Genomic DNA, 18,055 nt, shown 5'->3' on the forward strand with positions numbered 1-18,055 from the left:
TTTTCGGCTTAAGACCAATGCCTACCTCTCAATTAAAACATTGTTTTTTTTGTATTTAATATAGTCTGGCATGTTTTGGGGATGAGCCGTAATGGAGTAACACATAACCACCCAAAATAGCCAGAATGTAGTATGGACAGAGGCTGCTGTATGTGGTCTACAGCATCCCAGATCAGGAATAGGCAGCATGAACAGAGTATAGCACATTCACTCCCTTTGACATCATAACCGGGAGACAAAGACACTTACTCTAACTAAAACTAATACTTTGATGGGTTATTAGTAGCCCTCTATATTTGTTGTCTCTGATTCCAGATCTTCTTTTGACTTTGTCTACTTCCAGACCTTGGTCTCTGAACACTGCAAGAGAACATTTGAGAAGCAAAGGTAAGACTTGTTATCCACTGTGGGGTTGACTTCTATGAGTATGTTTGTGCCTCTGTGCGTGTGTATGTGTTACATCTTTGATATGAAGATAATAAGCTTGTCAGTGGGTGGAATGGAATCTTCATTGATCTGATGTTGTACTGGACTTTTGCCTAGCTGCCTACACATGTCATGGAGCAGAAATAGCATCAGTTCTTATTAGTATGATATCACTATGGATGCTGTCAACCTCAGGGGAGGTATCAGCACAGCAAGCTACTGTCAACAACTCCAACGCCTTTTACCATAGGGAATAGTCTATCGGTTCCAGACTGAGCTCACACATTCAAATCACTTTATTCAGAGTTAGATATTTTACCTCAAACACTTTTCACTGCTTTTTCTTTTGTGTTATACCCAGTGACGATTTTAGCAGGAAGATTGTGGTGGGGCAAACACCTCAAACAATGTGGGATGCATGCCAGCAAAGCCATTACACAACACAACACAACACTAAACAATACATTAATTGCACTATAAGAGTGACAAACGGTGCTCACAAACTGTTAGGGCCTGCATAAAGCTGTGCCAACAGCAGTCCCAACACCTTACCACCTGGCTATCAGCGGAGCCTTGTCCGACAGTGAAAGAGTTAATTTAGCCTCATTTACTGCCTTTAAAAAAATATGTCTGACCCGTTTATTAAAGTAAATGTGGTTTCTCCTGACAATTGAGATGTGCAAACTATGGCATAAAGGGACGACAAGCAGATAAGAGGCAATCCGTAATATCGATTAAGACATTAATGAGCGAGCTATCCCTGTACATCAAGTCAGAACCATAGGATAAATAAAGTGGGCATATAAGCAGACAACGAAAGCTCTTGCTAAATTCTATTATTATATTTCTCTAAAACAGGTTATAGGCTACATGTGCACCACCAAGTCAGAACAGTATGCAAAATAAAGAGGGGGAAATAGACCAAATTATTAGGGTGAGGCACATGGGCTTACTACACAACATACACTTAGTATTAGTATTACTTTCTTAGCTACAGTATACATATCTCCCTGGCATATTACATATTATTTTTATTTTTTTCCTGAGTTCCCAGTTTTCTTGAACTTATTGAAGTCATATTTCCCAGTTTCTAGTTTACAGTTGTTTTGAGCGGGGCACAAATAATTCTTCATTATGGCAGTACCCAAGGGGCTTCCATAAAGTTCTACCCTTGGCGGTGGCATAGTGTCCCCATGAGTGACAGAACACTGAGCCAATCACGGCACAAACCAGAGAAAACACTGAGCTTGGCTGAAACACCTGCATTTTGGAGCCGCCTTACTCGAGAAAGATAACAAGAGACCATGTTTGTAAGCGGCTTATTAACTCAATGATTATTTTGCAAACAACTGATATGTTTGCAATCAATAACACGCAAAACAGGTGAGCCCAAAAAATATATAATCTACTATTGTTATACCAGAGGCGACTGCATTGAATACTGTAGGATTGGGGTTGACTGTGTCGTCTCAGTAAGCAGTGATCGTTGGTTTTAACAACCACACAACCCCTCCAGTGGATTCATCTGTCTATATGTCACTCACCCTGAATAAAGAGAGGATCAGGGGTGGCAGAGGGTGACAGCTCGCAGGATTGATGTCCTGGTTAAGAGTTAGAAATCAATGACTGAAACAGCAGAACCCTCTGTGGTTTGGGATTCCCTCAACGCAAGGATTTATACCACAAGCTGCTACCAATACTGATCACATACCTGATACATTCATACATAACATTGACTGTAGACCTCGGGGAGAGTTAGGTAAGTTGAGAATTTTTTTACAATCAGCATCACTCTGTCAAGGGAAATTTAGTCTTTCTAACAAAGATATCTACTTATATTTCAGGATGTTGTGTATCCCTGGAAATATTCTGAGTTCATGTTAAACATTACAGATTTGAAAATATACAGTAGTTTGTCCCAAAAAAATTGGTCTCTTTGCACAACTTACTACGGAAATGGGGTAAGCTGAGCCGCGGAGCAGGGTAAGTTAAGCCACCTACAAATTTCTTTCTGAAATATTACCACTACCTTTTTGAAACGTTATTTCCCAAACACAATTCAACACAATCACTATCTCATTTTAAGCATATTTTAACAAAGGCTTAACACCAAACAAACACTTTGTAATTTTTAAAACACTTTCAACATAGAAACAAGGGTGTCTTAACTTGCCCTTTTGGCTCAACTTACCCCTACTGGAAGGCCTGTCTCTTTGCAACAGATAATGGATAATTTGCAACAGATAACAGAATCATCTATTGTAGTCAATATGAACAGTTGGGCAGCAGTGAGCAAATGTAGCCAAATGTACACAGCTGTATACCTCCGACAGCCTCATTATCATTTGTAAAAACGATTAATACATTTATCACCTGTATTCACCGATGAAGTTAGAGGTAGTTTCACGAGCCAATGCTAACTAGAGGTAGCGAAACTACCTTTAACGTTGTTCATGCTGGACACGGAGACATAAAAATGGTATCCAAGAGTTAATCTGATTCTATTGAAGTAGAAAAAAGGCCTCATTGCCAAAATCCTGAAGTATCCGTTTAAAGAGAATTGTTTTCTGAATCAACAAATGTGTTATTTTTACACTTCTTGCAGGCGGTTGCGTAAGGTGCTTTTGATAGCTCACCACAAAGGGCCTCTTCTCTCTCAGCTCCCTGAATCTGCCCGTTGTGGGGCCAGTCTTTCCTCATAGTATATTCCAATCAGATCCCCTCTCATCTCGGATGTAGCACTATGTGTGTTTTCCAATGTTATTTTCCAGATCACCACCACTCACCACACTGGCTGGCTCTGTCTCCCCTTACCCCTGCTCTCCTCCTGAACATTGATTAAAAGTCAAATATGATAGTGGTCTGTTGTAGGCCGGCCTAATTGATTTTTAACACTAGGTGCACAAAGAATTGGCTGATAGCAGACCATACCAGGCTTTGTCATCATCGGGCCCAGTGCCCCCCACTCAGGAAGGCACCCGAGTAAAGCCACCGTGTGTGTGTCAATTTATAGGCCACACACAGAGACATCCTTCAGTGTACCAGCCTGCCAGCCTGTCAGTTGAGCATTATAGGGACAGACAGATAGACGAGAAGCAGCTCATCCCTTCTCTTTGTGTTTGTATCTCTGAGCTCCCATCAGCTGGGTGGGAAGCATGAACCAGAAGAGTCTGTGGGAGGGGGGCTTGCAGGTGGTTGATTTGAATATGTGTTTGGGGGTAGGGTTTGTAGGCACTAGGCAGCTTCTTACCTTCTTACTGTATCTATGTACTGTATCTGTTGCATAACCATTCATCTTACATACACATTTCTTGAGGGACGCTGCTGAAAGTGTCTAACATCCGGATTCTCACGAAAGGCTTTTCTCCGATCCACAACTCTCCTGATGCTTTGATAATTGCTTTAATAGCATTTATTTGAATCATGAAGTGGCAACAAATTAAACCTTTGCTGCTGTGCTCTCTAGTAGCTTTAGTTTAGGAGCTTTCCGTTTAACTGAAAGATTATACATTCTCTCTTTGCAGTAATATAGAGGTCATTAATTGAATAGTAAAACATAAAGCGTCCATATCTCTTCCTATAGAAAGGCAGTAGATATCTGTGTCTGTGCCTACGTACACTATGGATTTATGGACTATTTTCTGGTGGCCTGAATTGGTTCCTCCACTGCCCCTTTGGTTTTAGTGCTTATTCTTCTCCAAATGTTGGAGTCACACACTGCATGACATGCTGTTCACTACCAGAGGACGTCCATCCGTGAAGTTCATTTGATTGATTTTTTTGTTAAGATATTATTTATGTAAAAGACAATTACAATACAAAACATACAGTGCCTTCAGAAAGTATTCACAGCCCTTGACCTTTTCCACGTTTTGACAGCCTGAATTTAAAATGGCATGAATTGCAATTTGTTTTTTGTCACTGGCCTACACACAATACCATATAATGTCAAAGTGGAATTATTTACAAATGAATTAAAAATGAAAAGCTGAAATGTCTTGAGTCAATAAGCATTCAACTACTTTGTTATGGAAAGCCTAAATAAGTTCAGGAGTGAAAATTTGTCACGTCACATATTTTGTTGCATGGACTCCATGTGCATTAATAGTGTTTAATATGATTTTTGAATGACCACCTCATCTCTTTACCTTACACATACAATAATCTGTAAGGTCCCTCAGTCGAGCAGTGAATTTCAAACACAGATTCAACCACAAAGATCAGGGAGGTTTTCCAATGCCTCGCAAAGAAGGACACCTATTAGGGAGATGGGTACAAATAAAAAAAATAGACTTTGAATATCCCTTTGAGCATGGTATATCAATACACCCAGTCACTACAAAGATACAGGCGTCCTTCTAAACTCAGTTGCCGGAGAGGAAGGAAACCACTCAGATATTTCACCATAAGGCCAATGGTGACTTTAAAACAGTTTACAGAGTTTAATGGCTGTGATAGGAGAGTGAGGATGGATCAACAACATGTAGTTACTCCACAATACTAACCTACAGTTATTGGCAGAGTGATATGAAGGAAGCCTGTACAGAATAAACAATATTCCAAAATGTGCATCCTGTTTGCAACAAGGCACTAAAGTAATACTGAAAAAGAAATTGTCAAAGCAATTAACTTTTTGTCCTGAATTATGTTTTGGGCAAATCCAATACAACACCTTACTGTGTACCACTCTCCACCTCGTCAAGCATAGCGGTGGCCGCATCATGTTATAGGTATGCTTGTAATCGTTAAGGATTGGGGAGTTTTTAGGATTAAAAAAATTAACGGAATGAAGCTAAGCACAGAATAAATCTTAGAGGAATACCTGATTTAGTCTGCCTTCCACCAGACACTGGGAGATGAATTCCCTTTCAGCAGGACAATAACCTAAAACACAATTTACACTGGTGTTGCTTTCCAAGAAGACAGTGAATGTTCCTGAGTGGCAAGTTACAGTTTTAACTTAACCCTTTTAATGAAGCAGATAAATCAGGGTCACCTAGAATGTTTCTTGGCAGTCTTAAACAAATCTACTTTGAAACAAAAGTATACACAATAAATTTATTAAATTTTGAGTTTGCATCCTAATATTACACTTTATATACATCACTGAAGACTGAAACATGACAAAACCATTTGACATAGAAAAAAAAGATTTGAGGCGTTTGAAAAATAATGTTAATTCAAATATGAATAACATTTCACCAATGAGGTGACTAGAGGCCGATTTGCTAATTTGACTGCAAGAAAGGGGCCTACACTACTCTCTTGAAAATCTATGGCAAATGGTTATCTAGCAATGATCAACAAACAATTTGACAGAGTTTGAAGAATTTTTAAAATAATAATCAGCAAATGTTGCACAATCCAGGTGTGGAAAGCTCTTAGAGACTTACCCAGAAAGATGCACAGCTGTAAACACTGTCAAAGGTGCTTCTTCAAAGTATTGTCTCAGGGGTGTGAATTCTTATGTAAATTTGATATTTCTGTATCTAATTTTCAATTAATTTGTAAAAAGAATTCTAAAGACATATCACTTTGTCATTATTGGGTATTGTGTGTAGATGGGTGAAAAAACATATACACTATATATACAAAAGTATGTGGACTCCCCTTCAAATGACTGGTTTCGGCTATTTCCACCACACCTGTGTGTATAAAATCGAGCACATAGCCATGCAATCTCCATAGACAAACATTGGCAGTAGAATGGCCTTACTGAAGAGCTCAGTGACTCTCAACATGGCACCGTCATAGGATGCCACCTTTCCAACAAGTCAGTTCGTGAATTTTCTGCCGTACGAGAGCTTCCCTGGTCAACTGTAAGTACTGCTATTGTGAATTGGAAATGTCTAGGAGTCCGCCACGAAATGGCAGGTCACACAAGCTAATAGAACGAAACTGCTGAGTGATGAAGCGCATACCGCTTAACAATCATCTGTCCTCCATCTGGCAGTCCGACGGACAAATCTGGGTTTGGCGGATGCCTGGCTTGGCCCCTTAGTTCCAGTGAAGGAAATCTTAACGCTACAGCATACAATGGCATTCTAGACGATTCTTTGCTTCCAACTTTGTGGCAACAGTTTGAGGTAGGCCATTTTCTGTTTCAGCATGACAATGACCTGTGCACAAAGCAGTGTCCATACAGAAATGGTTTGTCAAGATCGGTGTGGAAGAACTTGACTGGCCTGCACAGAGACCTGACCTCAACCCTATCGAACACCTTTGGGAAGAATTGGAACACCGACTGCAAGCCAGGCTAAATCACCCAACATCAGTGCCCGACCTCACTAATGCTCTTGTGGCGGAATGGAAACATGTCCACATACTTTTGGTCATGTATTTTATGTATCAGGTCTGGTAATACTTTGGCCATTCTGATGTTTATGAGCTTTGTTATTGTTTTATTGTTACAATGTATTAAACTTATGGGTCTGCAATCAGCTGTGGACTCTCCAGATTTCCCTGGTTATACTACAACTGAAATAACTGTTTGATACATAGAACTAAGAAGCACTGAATTGAGTGACATAATGTGTTGTCATTTGTGTAAATAGGGGAGCTACTTTGTACCAAGATATTAATTAGAATTCTATGGGAAAATCATCCATTCCTGGTGCTTTTCTTCACACAAATGTTTTAAGAGTGTCTAGTATTTCTTTTTGGGTGATCTCTGTTTTTAGTGATTCTTCTTTTGTCTGCTGATAATTGCTTCATGAATCTAATTGACCTTTTGCTTAATAATACACAGTAAAAGGTGATAGGCCTCTATAATTCCACATGCTTGAATAGCTGAGTGTATATCCTGTACTGTGCCTGTTTAATCACCCATCTGAGGAGAGGGAATTGAGGAAAGAGAGGGCTCGCTCATAAAGGGAGAGTCAGAAAGATGGCCATTGTCTGGTGATAGCTTTATTAGGGGGGTGGGTCTGCTCTCTACTGTTTGATATTGTGTTAATTAACAGACAAGGTTGGTGATCTTCATCAATGCTCGTTTAATTCCTTTTTAGTGGAATGAAGAGAGTGTGTTAAAATAAATGATACGAGGGGAATATATTTCTAAAAGTATATGACTTCATTGGAATCATTCTGTATGTATTAATTTATGGCACTATGTAACTGCATCCATTACTGCAGAATATTATTATCAGTCAGCATACAGTAGTCTGTTCTTCCAGATCAGAATAATATAAGATTCATATTTGCATTGTGTCATACATTTTGTTTTATGACAGGTAATCCTGTCTGTGTGTATCGTACTAGAACTGTGGAGTGGCTGGATGGGTATGCTGCACCGCCCCCCCCTCTCTCTCCAGTGGGCCCTAGGGTGGCAAGTGAATGTAGCAGGGTCAGGAGCATAGCCACAGGGTCCTGACAGCTGTGTGTGGTTGTGATATTGGTCTAATGCATGCCTAATTAGAAATGCTGGGGTCCCACCCCAGGACTCACCTTGACATTGGGGTAGGGATGGTGGTAGTGGTGGGGTCATGGGGTGTGGGTGGGGATGAGAGAACATGAGATGGGTGAAAGGTCACTCTGATTCATAGGATTCAGAACAAATGTTTTTCTGGATCATTCTCTGGTCTCCCTTTCTCAAGTTGTCTTCCTTTATCAGCTTCTTGATTTTCTCTTTGTCGTGTTGACTGGTGGTTGATACATGTGCGTGTGTGATTGTGGTGCACATGCATGTGCACTACACTAGGCTCCCCAATATAGATTTACAAGCCAAGCTCTGCAGGGAGAAACAAATGATAGCAATCAGAATGATCCAGAGGAGGTCAACTGATGCATGATAAATCTGAACCTTCATTAAAAGTCAACTAGGCATCTGCAATCCTATACAATATCAATACTGCAGCGCCACAGTGAGATGTATGGGCTGTTAGTGAGGGAGGCTGCTGGCAGCCTAACTGACTGTCGTTACACTGTGGCCAATCAGCCAGAAGATCAGTTAGACAGTGACACTTTCCATCGTTCCAAAACATAGGTCATTTCAGACTGATGGGGTGTCTGAGCTGCTGCTGTTAAAAGGGAGGGAGTGGAGATTGACCTGTACCGTTAGCAAGGCGGATCGTGTTTGTTCACTATGGAATCATATAGTATGAGTGAAGACAAAGGGTTGTGTTGAGTTTGTGTTGTTTCACACTGTGTTCCTGCTGTCTAATTGTACATTATGGATTATTAAGCTACCATTACTAATGTATGACGTAGTCTAATAGCCAAACGGAGCATTACAAAAAACTCAGAAAAACATAGTTATTGAACCATTCTTTTCATGGCTACCTGGTGGGACTAAGGGGGCATTGAACTGGGCATTGAAGGAGGCATTGAAGGGAGCATTGAAGGGGTTGTTGAAGGGAGCATTGAAGGGAACATTGAAGGGAGCATTGAGGTCCCTCTCTTATTCCCCTCTTTATGTTTCCATCTTTCCTCCAGTCTTAACCCACTGTGTGGTTCTGAAAGAGTTTGGGGTAGCCAGATAATCTATCGACAAAGGCTAAGAAGGAGGGATACATGGGACAATTAGGATGGAGAAAGGGAGTGAAGAAACAAATAAGTGGTATTTACCTTTCCATTCCCCAAGGGCAAGCTTAACAGCAGATAAGACTGTCCCTACTGCGCCCATGTTCCCATTACCAGGCCCTATATGAGACAGGCAGGCAGCGCTGGGCTGAGCACTGTGACAGCAGATAATCCTTGTCTCTGTGAGAGCTACAAGTGGCCCCCCTGGGAAGAACATGGGACCCCCAAAAGACTCACCAGAAGTTGGAAGCTAAAAAAAAGAATCCCGTCTCTGAGAATTCTACCTAAACTTGTGTTGTTCTCTACTGTAGCCTATTGATTTATCTGCAACCATAATTTATTCTCCAGCAGCCAGTGGCTGTTTACTGAAAGGTGAAACCAATATTGTCTATAATCATCATTAAGTCAAGGCCATTAGGAGTGGTCTGTCCCTGCACTAATTTGATGACAGAAGAGAAATGGGCAGTATTTCATAGAAAACAAATGACAATATAAACCTCTCCTGTGGCACTCTTGATGATAGTTGATCTAATTTGACTAAACTGCTGATAAGAGTCTGAAAATAAACAAACACTAAAGGTCCAATGCATCCATTTTTATCTCGATATCAAATCATTTCTGGGTACCAACTAAGTACCTTACTTGGTTTTTTTTTAAATGGTCAAAAATAAACAAAAATAGCAAAGAGTAATTTCTCAAGGAAGAATTTTGCTATGACTGTCTGGAAGTGGTCTGACTGGGGAGGGGAAAACTGAAAATGTATTGTTATTGGCAGAGATGTTTGAAACTCTTTCTTATTGGTCTATTAACTAATTTACCGCATGGCGATGTCACCAGGCAGCCCAAAATTCCATCCCACCAAAACAGGCAGGATTTGAGGCAGCTCTTACACTAAAAGGTCATTATCATAATTCACAATTTCACAGTGTTATTCCAACCTCATTGTGTGAAAATACATATAAAACACAGGAAGATCATGTTTTTGACTGCACTGCGCCTTTAAGAAGTGGGGTCCCATTACCATCACATCTGTGGTTCTACCAGTGTGTAATGAACATGAGGGAAACAGAGCTGGTTTCAAGCGCAGAGCGCAGCAGGTGTTTAATGAAAGGGACCATAGGAGGAGGCATGGTCCAGGCAGAAGGTCATACACTTCTGGCAACGGTAAAGGCAGGGAATAGGCAAAAGGCTTCGTTCGTTCGTGAGGCAAGCAGGCAAAAACAATCATACACTGGAGTAGAGAAGGACGGGAAAAAACAGAGCTCCGAAAAAGTGTGTCCCAAAACAAACAATATATCACAGTAATGGGGTGCAAGGAACTGAACTAAATAGTGTGGGATGATGACATGCAGGTGATTAGAATTCCGGTGCTTTGGATCTGGGGAGTTAACTGGAAAGTAGGCTGCATTCCGGGGATCTAAATGTTTGGGAGTGTGAGTTGGACACAGCCGTTACACAGTGAGGCTTAGGTTCTATAACTAAATGGGATCTATCAGGTTCTCTGTAAGGTGGTTACTGATAGCCAAATGCCTAATCCGTTTAGTTTACATGTGACACACTGTAAGGGGGTTTCCTTCTGGTCAATAAGTGCCAATAAGATGGCCATGTCAACCTGCTCAGTCACTTTTTTCAGCCGTCTGCTAGAATCAACCCATCCAGGCTGAAACAGATAAGTGAAGCCCTCTTCAGCACAATCAAGGCTCTGTTTGTGTTTTCTCTAGCACCTCCATGTTCTTTTTGGGTTCTCTATGAGCGTACCGCAGGGAGCACGGAGGGGGGCTAAGTGGCCGACCCCACCGGGTCACCTCACACAGTCCTGGCCTCTGTTGGGAAGTCCCCAAACCGCAGGCCTCACAGACTACCACACTCGCCCGCATACCGCCCTGTTGCCGATGGATACGGAGAGAAGGACTCCACTGGTGACTGAGTTCCATGCTTCTCGTATTCAAAAGAAAACCTCTGCAACAATTTCCAATATTGTTTTTTAAGATATAACTGAATTACACAAAAACAAGCAAATGACAGAGGTGTCTAATGCATGCAGTTTATTGAGGTTTTGGACAAGGCAGAGGTAAGACAGCAATGTCCCTTTACAGTTGTGTTGGAGTCGAGACAGGGAAAAAACTGCTTGAGCAGTTGGGATCTTCTCATGTTCACTTCAGAGAGCGCTGCTAGTTTCCTAGAGATCTCAGAGATAATGAGATGTTTCTCTATGCCTTTGTACTGTGGATCACACTCCAGCAGAGTGCTGTTTGAAGTCTGTTATGTTGTGTCTTGTCTGTATTGTACGTTTCTAGTCCACAGGGAGCCTGTCTGAGCTCTTTGTTATCATGACTGGGCCTTTTGTCTGTAGCGAGACCATCACATATCCTCCTACCCATTTATGCAACAACCCAATCATCACACATCTCATCTCTCTCTCTGTCTCATCGAAGGAATTTAAAAGATGATGTATGATATGGATGAAGGGAGAGGGGAATGGTGTGTGTGTTTGTGTGGTACAATTTTCCTGTAACAGCCAGAACACATCACCAATTCCCAGTCCTCTTGAAAAAGAAACAAAAACAGACCCATAGCAGGATTAATGATGTGTTAGGTGCTAAATGTATAGACATTCATATCTCACTGTCTGTGGATCTCACTGTACCAGACTGATATGGAGGGCTGTGGGAGAGTGTCCCTGTGGTGCATTCAGAGATTACTTGCATGAGGAAACACTGCCTGATGATTCTACTGAGACACACACACACACACACACACACACACACACACACACACACACACACACACACACACACACACACACACACACACACACACACACACACACACACACACACACACACACACACACACACACACACACACACACACACACACACACAGCACACAGGGACTGTCCATCACAAACTATTTCATCAGCCGTAAATCACTCGTCTGTTTTTCCTCAGACCTGGTAGAGACTATTACTGCAACTGTTCCATTGTGTCTTTGTATTAAAATGGGAAATTGTTTCTGAATCTGATTGTCAAGTTTTATAACAAATACATGGAGCTCATCACATCCTGAGAAAATCTAAATGAAATCTTTGCTGTGATGGTCTTCCACCAGCGAGGAAGTGTCTCCTGTTTCTCTGGGATATTTACGTACTGTATATTATTAGTACTCATGCAGTAAAATCACTCCATTAAAAGGATGTGTGTTTTGGTACTTATCAGGGTTATGTGCTTTTTCTTGAATACAGAGGGGGTCTCTACATTGATTTATTAAGCGAGGATTGTTCTGCCATTGTAATCCTTGGGCGGGCCGCCGAAGCATTTAAAAAATATATACTTATTTTGTTTAAATACATTATCTGGATGGGAAAATGCTTTAAGTGTAAACTTAAATGAATAAAACCAGATATAAAGTATGTAGAAAAGATAATGGACCTATATATTTTTTTAATAATATAATAATTGAGAACTAAAAATCACCAAAGTAAAAGCTAGATATTCAGGGAGAATTGAAAATTCCAAAAAACAATGAATTTATCAGTATTCATTTTGTTATTATTGTAACGGCATTCCTCCTCCTCTTCTGAGGACCAATGCGCAGCGTGATAAGTGTCCATAACGTTTAATTTTAAGATATAAACTGAATACTATGAAAATACAAAACAATAAACGTGAACATGAACGAAACCAAAACAGTACCGTGTGGCAACAAACACACAAAAAACAAACACCCCCCACTCAAAAGTAAAACCCAGGCGACCTAAGTATGATTCTCAATCAGAGACTAACTAATGACACCTGCGTCTGATTGAGAACCATACAAGGCTGAACTCAAAACCCCAACATAGAAAACACACAGACTGCCCACCCCAACTGACGCCCGGACCATACTAAATAAAGACAAAACAAAGGAAATAAAGGTCAGAACGTGACAATTATGTTTGAGCAAAAGAACACAGCATTAGACACATCCGACCGCACTCATTTCCACGTCTCTTTTGATCAAGAAAAAACCTTGTTCAGAAGTCAATGTTTTAGCAGTCATCAAATTAGTGTTCACTGACTGAGATGTCAATTATTTACAGGTCATTGGCATTATAATCCATTTGCAGCTGCCTCACCAGCATGTTTTTGTATTGCAGCTTTCTCTATTCTGTCTCAGTACCTGACTATTATGAACAATATGATGTCTGGATACCATGTCATGTACTATGTGTGAATGCATGGATGATGTCTGGATGCCATGTCATGTACTATGTGTGAATGCATGGATGATGTCTGGATGCCATGTCATGTACTATGTGTTAATGCATGGATGATGTCTGGATACCATGTCATGTACTATGTGTGAATGCATGGATGATGTCTGGATGCCATGTCATGTACTATGTGTTAATGCATGGATGATGTCTGGATAACATGTCATGTACTATGTGTTAATGCATGGATGATGTCTGGATACCATGTCATGTACTATGTGTTAATACATGGATGATGTCTGGATAACATGTCATGTACTATGTGTTAATGCATGGATGATGTCTGGATACCATGTCATGTACTATGTGTTAATACATGGATGATGTCTGGATACCATGTCATGTACTATGTGTTAATACATGGATGATGTCTGGATACCATGTCATGTACTATGTGTTAATACATGGATGATGTCTGGATACCATGTTATGTACTATGTGTTAATACATGGATGATGTCTGGATACCATGTTATATACTATGTGTGAATGCATGGATGATGTCTGGATACCATGTCATGTACTATGTGTGAATGCATGGATGATGTCTGGATACCATGTCATGTACTATGTGTTAATACATGGATGATGTCTGGATGCCATGTCATGTACTATGTGTGAATGCATGGATGATGTCTGGATACCATGTCATGTACTATGTGTGAATGCATGGATGATGTCTGGATACCATGTCATGTACTATGTGTTAATACATGGATGATGTCTGGATGCCATGTCATGTACTATGTGTGAATGCATGGATGATGTCTGGATACCATGTCATGTACTATGTGTTAATACATGGATGATGTCTGGATACCATGTCATGTACTATGTGTTAATACATGGATGAAGTCTGGAAACCATGTCATGTACTATGTGTTAATACATGGATGATGTCTGGATACCATGTCATGTACTATGTGTTAATACATGGATGATGTTTGGATACCATGTCATGTACTATGTGTTAATGCATGGATGATGTCTGGATGCCATGTCATGTACTATGTGTGAATGCATGGATGATGTCTGGATGCCATGTCATGTACTATGTGTTAACGCATGGATGATGTCTGGATACCATGTCATGTACTATGTGTTAATGCATGGATGATGTCTGGATACCATGTCATGTACTATGTGTTAATACATGGATGATGTCTGGATACCATGTCATGTACTATGTGTTAATGCATGGATGATGTCTGGATACCATGTCATGTACTATGTGTTAATACATGGATGATGTCTGGATACCATGTCATGTACTATGTGTTAATACATGGATGATGTTTGGATACCATGTCATGTACTATGTGTTAATACATGGATGATGTCTGGATACCATGTCATGTACTATGTGTGAATGCATGGATGATGTCTGGATACCATGTCATGTACTATGTGTAAATGCATGGATGATGTCTGGATACCATGTCATGTACTATGTGTTAATACATGGATGATGTCTGGATCCCATGTCATGTACTATGTGTGAATGCATGGATGATGTCTGGATACCATGTCATGTACTATGTGTTAATACATGGATGATGTCTGGATACCATGTCATGTACTATGTGTTAATACATGGATGATGTCTGGATACCATGTCATGTACTATGTGTTAATACATGGATGATGTCTGGATACCATGTCATGTACTATGTGTTAATACATGGATGATGTCTGGATACCATGTCATGTACTATGTGTGAATGCATGGATGATGTCTGGATACCATGTCATGTACTATGTGTTAATGCATGGATGATGTCTGGATACCATGTCATGTACTATGTGTGAATGCATGGATGATGTCTGGATACCATGTCATGTACTATGTGTTAATACATGGATGTCTGGATACATGGATATGGATTAATACTATGTGTTAATACATGGATGATGTCTGGATACCATGTCATGTACTATGTGTTAATGCATGGATGATGTCTGGATACCATGTCATGTACTATGTGTTAATACATGGATGATGTCTGGATACCATGTCATGTACTATGTGTTAATACATGGATGATGTCTGGATACCATGTCATGTACTATGTGTTAATACATGGATGATGTCTGGATACCATGTCATGTACTATGTGTTAATACATGGATGATGTCTGGATACCATGTCATGTACTATGTGTGAATGCATGGATGATGTCTGGATACCATGTCATGTACTATGTGTTGAATGCATGGATGATGTCTGGATACCATGTCATGTACTATGTGTTAATGCATGGATGATGTCTGGATACCATGTCATGTACTATGTGTGAATGCATGGATGATGTCTGGATGCCATGTCATGTACTATGTGTTAATGCATGGATGATGTCTGGATACCATGTCATGTACTATGTGTTAATACATGGATGATGTCTGGATACCATGTCATGTACTATGTGTTAACACATGGATGATGTCTGGATACCATGTCATGTACTATGTGTGAATGCATGGATGATGTCTGGATACCATGTCATGTACTATGTGTTAATACATGGATGATGTCTGGATACCATGTCATGTACTATGTGTTAATACATGGATGATGTCTGGATACCATGTCATGTACTATGTGTTAATACATGGATGATGTCTGGATACCATGTCATGTACTATGTGTTAATACATGGATGATGTCTGGATACCATGTCATGTACTATGTGTTAATACATGGATGATGTCTGGATACCATGTCATGTACTATGTGTTGAATGCATGGATGATGTCTGGATACCATGTCATGTACTATGTGTTAATACATGGATGATGTCTGGATACCATGTCATGTACTATGTGTTAATACATGGATGATGTCTGGATACCATGTCATGTACTATGTGTTAATACATGGATGATGTCTGGATACCATGTCATGTACTATGTGTTAATACATGGATGATGTCTGGATACCATGTCATGTACTATGTGTTAATACATGGATGATGTCTGGATACCATGTCATGTACTATGTGTTAATACATGGATGATGTCTGGATACCATGTCATGTACTATGTGTTAATACATGTATGATGTCTGGATACAATGTCATGTACTATGTGTTAATACATGGATGATGTATTGATACCATGTCATGTACTATGTGTTAATGCATGGATGATGTCTGGATACCATGTCATGTACTATGTGTTAATACATGGATGATGTCTGGATACCATGTCATGTACTATGTGTTAATGCATGGATGATGTCTGGATACCATGTCATGTACTATGTGTTAATACATGGATGATGTCTGGATACCATGTCATGTACTATGTGTTAATACATGGATGATGTCTGGATACCATGTCATGTACTATGTGTTAATACATGGATGATGTCTGATACCATGTCATGTACTATGTGTTAATACATGGATGATGTCTGGATACCATGTCATGTACTATGTGTTAATACATGGATGATGTCTGGATACCATGTCATGTACTATGTGTTAATACATGGATGATGTCTGGATACCATGTTATGTACTATGTGTTAATGCATGGATGATGTCTGGATACCATGTCATGTACTATGTGTGAATGCATGGATGATGTCTGGATACCATGTCATGTACTATGTGTTAATACATGGATGATGTCTGGATACCATGTCCATGTCATGTACTATGTGTGAATGCATGGATGATGTCTGGATACCATGTCATGTACTATGTGTTAATACATGGATGATGTCTGGATACCATGTCATGTACTATGTGTTAATACATGGATGATGTCTGGATACCATGTCATGTACTATGTGTTAATGCATGGATGATGTCTGGATGCCATGTCATGTACTATGTGTGAATGCATGGATGATGTCTGGATGCCATGTCATGTACTATGTGTTAACGCATGGATGATGTCTGGATACCATGTCATGTACTATGTGTTAATGCATGGATGATGTCTGGATACCATGTCATGTACTATGTGTTAATACATGGATGATGTCTGGATACCATGTCATGTACTATGTGTTAATGCATGGATGATGTCTGGATACCATGTCATGTACTATGTGTTAATACATGGATGATGTCTGGATACCATGTCATGTACTATGTGTTAATACATGGATGATGTTTGGATACCATGTCATGTACTATGTGTTAATACATGGATGATGTCTGGATACCATGTCATGTACTATGTGTTAATACATGGATGATGTCTGGATACCATGTCATGTACTATGTGTAAATGCATGGATGATGTCTGGATACCATGTCATGTACTATGTGTTAATACATGGATGATGTCTGGATACCATGTCATGTCATGTACTATGTGTGTAATGCATGGATGATGTCTGGATACCATGTCATGTACTATGTGTTAATACATGGATGATGTCTGGATACCATGTCATGTACTATGTGTTAATACATGGATGATGTCTGGATACCATGTCATGTACTATGTGTTAATACATGGATGATGTCTGGATACCATGTCATGTACTATGTGTTAATACATGGATGATGGATGATGTACTATGTGTGAATGCATGGATGATGGATACCATGTCATGTACTATGTGTGAATAATGCATGGATGATGTCTATGTGTTAATACATACCATGTCATGTACTATGTGTGAATGCATGGATGATGTCTGGATACCATGTCATGTACTATGTGTTAATACATGGATGATGTCTGGATACCATGTCATGTACTATGTGTTAATACATGGATGATGTCTGGATACCATGTCATGTACTATGTGTTAATACATGGATGATGTCTGGATACCATGTCATGTACTATGTGTTAATACATGGATGATGTCTGGATACCATGTCATGTACTATGT

The 18,055-nt window shown here is 39.9% G+C and overlaps 1 protein-coding gene across 2 annotated transcripts in view; it reads left to right on the forward strand.

Moving 5' to 3' along the window:
* The first annotated feature begins 349 nt into the window (after positions 1–349).
* The window catches only part of LOC135540177 (extracellular sulfatase Sulf-2-like), a 58,743-nt gene continuing 41,037 nt past the window's right edge, over positions 350–18,055 (forward strand). For both annotated transcript variants that reach the window (XM_064966613.1, XM_064966614.1), the window contains exon 1: positions 350–387. The gene's annotated coding sequence lies outside the window, so the exon portion shown is untranslated. The remainder of the gene's footprint in view (positions 388–18,055) is intronic.

The sequence above is a fragment of the Oncorhynchus masou genome, chromosome 5 (assembly GCF_036934945.1).
Source record: "Oncorhynchus masou masou isolate Uvic2021 chromosome 5, UVic_Omas_1.1, whole genome shotgun sequence".
In the NCBI taxonomy this organism is placed as follows: domain Eukaryota; kingdom Metazoa; phylum Chordata; class Actinopteri; order Salmoniformes; family Salmonidae; genus Oncorhynchus; species Oncorhynchus masou.